This window comes from Amblyomma maculatum, chromosome 9 (genome assembly GCF_055883805.1).
Source record: "Amblyomma maculatum isolate TAMU_Amacu chromosome 9, ASM5588380v1, whole genome shotgun sequence".
Lineage (NCBI taxonomy): Eukaryota > Metazoa > Arthropoda > Arachnida > Ixodida > Ixodidae > Amblyomma > Amblyomma maculatum.
This window is the reverse complement of record NC_139352.1, coordinates 1,621,909-1,626,212: the sequence shown is the minus strand read 5'-3', so window position 1 is coordinate 1,626,212 and position 4,304 is coordinate 1,621,909.

The following is a 4,304-nucleotide window of genomic DNA, read 5'->3' as shown; positions in this document are numbered from 1 at the left end:
CCTCGTTTCGACAAGCGTAAGTGAATATTCTTACTCACCAGTTCTGATGACGATGGCGACACCGTTGGTGAAGGACGTATCGACGCCTCAGCCTGTGGCGAAAGAGCCAGTTACAAAAGAGGCATCAACACACGAATTACCAGAAATGAACAGTTCAGGAAGAACCAGCTCGTCGCCTACAGCTTCAACATCTCAAGAACCAGTAGAAGAGGTAGTTCCTTTAGCAAAGGCAACCCCGAGAGAGCCGCCTGATGAGATAGTTCCAGAAGCGGCACCGGCGCCCGAAGTTCATTCTCCTGAAACAATCCTTCCAGAGACGACCACTGCACCGACGTTCGCCTACTATACGGGCAAGGACGAATGGATTCCAGGAGAAAACGCGCAGTTTATCGACAAGACTGGAAACCACGGTAAAAAACTGCACGGCCACTTTCAAAGAAAAGCAGCACTTTCGCACGATCATTTGGGAAGCAAAAAAGAATGGCCAGCTTCAGTTGACCTCTCGTATCGTTTTGCAGGCAGTGCTGAAAGCGATGCCCATGACGGCGACAAGTCTAAGGGCTCACATACACAAGAGGGAGCACCCGAAGGCACTGTTGATAACCAACATTCAGACGAAGAAGCGGGAAAGGAAAGAGAAATGGGTGACCTTTATTCCTCTTTGAAATCGGCCGTTCATGATGAAAGCAAAAACCGTCTCACTGCTGAGAGCAGTGACATGCTCGACTACGGTATCCAGCAGCACGAATCAAGCAACGAGGTTGACTTAGATACTAAGCATGGTGATTTTATAGCGGGCGGTGCTGCAGCGCAGAAAAGCTCGCAGGAAGATGGTAAAGGCGCCATAAGATCAGTGGCTAATTTGACTTATGTTGAAGAGAGGAGTTCAGAAAACATAAGGTGGTTCGCACATTCAGAAGAATATGGTCAGACTCAGGGACCCAATAAGTCGCTTGCAAGTCCAGAACCATTCGTGATCAGCAGCAGCAATGAAGGTGGAGTGAGGCAAAACACCGATACACGCGCTACAAGCAACAAGCCCGAGTCACCGAAAGTTGCTGTAGCGTTCATATTTACAGACACAACGAAACAACCACAACGGGTTGGTGCTTTGACATCTCCGCAAGGAACAAACATAACCAAGCGTTCTGCAGGGCCAGTGCAAAGTATGCCTGAAGACGACAGTTCATTCAGGACTTCATTCACCAGGCAATCTAGAGACAGTGTAAATACCTCCATTAGAAAAGATGAGCTCGAGAAAAACCTTGAACCAAAGTCTGTACCGGAAGACGAGAGGCCTAGCGTGGAGGCTGAGAACGAGTACTTTACAGCAGGAAAAGAAATCAAACTGCCCAGTAAGCAAAAGCAGCCGCCAGGCTTGAATACTGATATGACTGAGAAACCTTACTCACGAATCGAGAACAATGTAGACTGGAGCTCCACTCTAGATAGAAGAGAAGACGCGATAGCGAGCACGGAAACAAAGAACTCGCTTCTAAATGACGATATTACAAAAATTAGGAACACTGAAACACCAGCTTTTCCAAGAAGGTTTAGTGAACCTATAGTTCCTGGTATTGCAAGCACAGAAGGCATTGTTGTTACAGCTAAAGAAACAAGTCTGAAAATGCTGACACCAAGTCGCGACGTCAGAAGACCAGGTGTCCTCTGTGTCTACCGAAGAAGCCACGCTGGCTGGAAAAGCGCGAACATGTCCTACAGCCTGAAGTCTTTACCTTATGAATATTGCTCCTCAGTGCTCTACTGCTGCTTGGGACTACGACATGATCTGGCTATAGAAGACATTGAGGACATTACCGATTTCAAGTATCTAGCCACAGTGAAAACTTTAAACCCAGGTCTGGAGGCGTATGTGGTCATTGAATCAAACGGGTCAAGCGCAGTATTCCGGGAATTGTTGTCAAAGAGTGTACATCAAGATATATTCCTCCTCCTCGCCGTACACTGGATGAAGGCCAGAAAAATAGACGGAACTTACTTGTATTGGCGCGACATACATGACAAGGACGGAGACGAACTAACCAAGCTTTACCATTACTTCCATGACAGCTTCGATAAGTCCAAACTGAAGTTTGGTGTCATCTTGCCTCCTGGTACGCAGTATTTTGCCAAGGCACCAGCTTTAAAATCCCTAACGGACGACCTCGGTGGGACCAGCAGTCGCATCTTGCTTGCCCCTCCGGAAATGGAGGACTCGGCATTCGTAAGCACAATCTCCGACCATGCTGAGTTTCTTGCCAAGGAGTACAACAGATATCCGAAGGACGTCGCCGGAGCTTCAGCTTCCATCTGTCCGATGATACCTTTCTGGGGAAAAGCCTTCAAGATGCAGGTAGTTATTCGGGACACTGGGCTGACATTGAAACCAGTAGGGCGTGGCAAGCCGAGGGCCATCACTCAAGAACCAGGGAAGCTGGCCTTCTTTGAGTTTTGCCGTGAACTGGGAAACAGCCTATTCGTGTTCCCAACCCGTGAACACGTTATGAAAGGGGACGAGTACATGACTTTCCTAACGCCAGTGTCCCTGGAGAAGTATCTGTCGTCTATGGTGTCACACAGCTCTTGGCGATGCTTTGGTTCGTGGGGTCCCGAGTGGGACGACTTTTCTGGACAGTGTGGCATGGGCCGCTTTCCTCTGCTCAGGACACTGTACGAGTTCCAAGTTAACAGCACATTAAACGTGCCCGCTGCATCTGGCACCAGTGAAGTTGTTGACAGCTGAAAAAATGTCGTTTTGGTAGTGTAACTTGGCCTTCAGGCTTTTCCGCACACGTGCAAACTGCTCGTTTTTATAACTTTTTTCGCTGCGCTTCTGCATTACCATATTATAAGGAATGATCGTTCCATTGCACATAGCTCTCCAATTAGATGTAATGAATTTTCATTATGCGCTAACATGGAGGGTGTAAATATTGTAGCGCTTTTTATGCTAGATCGAAAATTTTTCCTCCAGGATAAGGTTACCTACAGCTAGCTGTGAGGTAGCTGCGACTGTTACCCTCAAAACAAGAACAACTGATGGAAAGGAAATGCGCTTAACATAAAATACGTTCTAGCTCCTGTACTCGAAGAGCAGGAGGTCATGGTCTGTGTAGCGTTAGCGGCAGAGCCCTTAAAAACTGTTTATAGAAGTGGTACGATTGCAGACTACTTACGAGACACTGTCACAATTGCTTCGACTAGACTTTAAGCACTTAATAGGCGTCTTTGCGTTGGAAAAACATGCAAAGACTTTCTCTCGCAAAACTAATGTGAATTTCAGTTTCTCGCTTCAGTGCTCTGCCTTAAGAAGACAAAGTCCTCTGGAATCGTCTCCTTCGGTAAGATTCAGCCGTGTCTGCCAATAGTCTTTTTCGACTAGATAAAAATAAATTTTGTTGAATAGAACTCTAATATGTTGTCAAAGCGGTGTTTTCCTCGTTTTACTCGTTTGTCCACTGGTTGTGCGTAGATGGCTGAAATGAGACACACATTGGTCACTAGTTATGTCTAGTTTTAAGGCGAGTCCAATCTCATGCTCCACGCCGGGATCGTCGTCTTGGCCTCTTGAAACACGGCACATACGAACACAGTGGTGGTGATGATGATGACCTTATAAAAAATGGAACATACCCACGGCGCCGGATTGGCCAGGGTGCATTGTAGATTGTAAATATATATTGTTACGGGGCGGCAAGCCGATAATGAAAGGAGACAGAACATGATCGATGGCGACGGTAGAATGATGCAATTAATGATGGCGGACCTAGCGCGAGCGCGCCTGCCCACGCCATTGTCCGCATCTTAGTATTCGCTCGTAACACTACCCGGGGCCACCGAGCGATCGTCCCGATCGGTGGACGAAGAAGAAGTCAAAGTTGCTCAGATTTGTGACATGACGGTGATCTTGTGCGGACCGGTGAAGAAAGAAGAGAAAGAAGGTACCGGCTTGCCGTCATGATGACCAATAAGCCTGGCCGAGGAAGCTTTCGTTGAACCGGTCGCCAGGATTTGATGGCTGGGTCCTAGGTACGCATCAAAAGGCACAGGCGGGGGCGATGTCTTCACGTGTAGTGTTATATCGGGTCGGTGGGTTCATCTGGTCGGCGTTTCGGGTCGGTCGGATCATTCGGCCAGGTCTTTCGTGCGCTGTGCCTTGTGATGTGTCCTTGCGCGTGTTCGTGGCGTCTCAGGTCGGTGGGATCTTAAAGGTGGGCTGCTTGTGTTTCTTCGTGTCTTTTGGTCAGGGCGGCGGACTGGACAGAGGTGGAGAACGGCGATGTGGCGTCGGGTCCAGCAGGCTG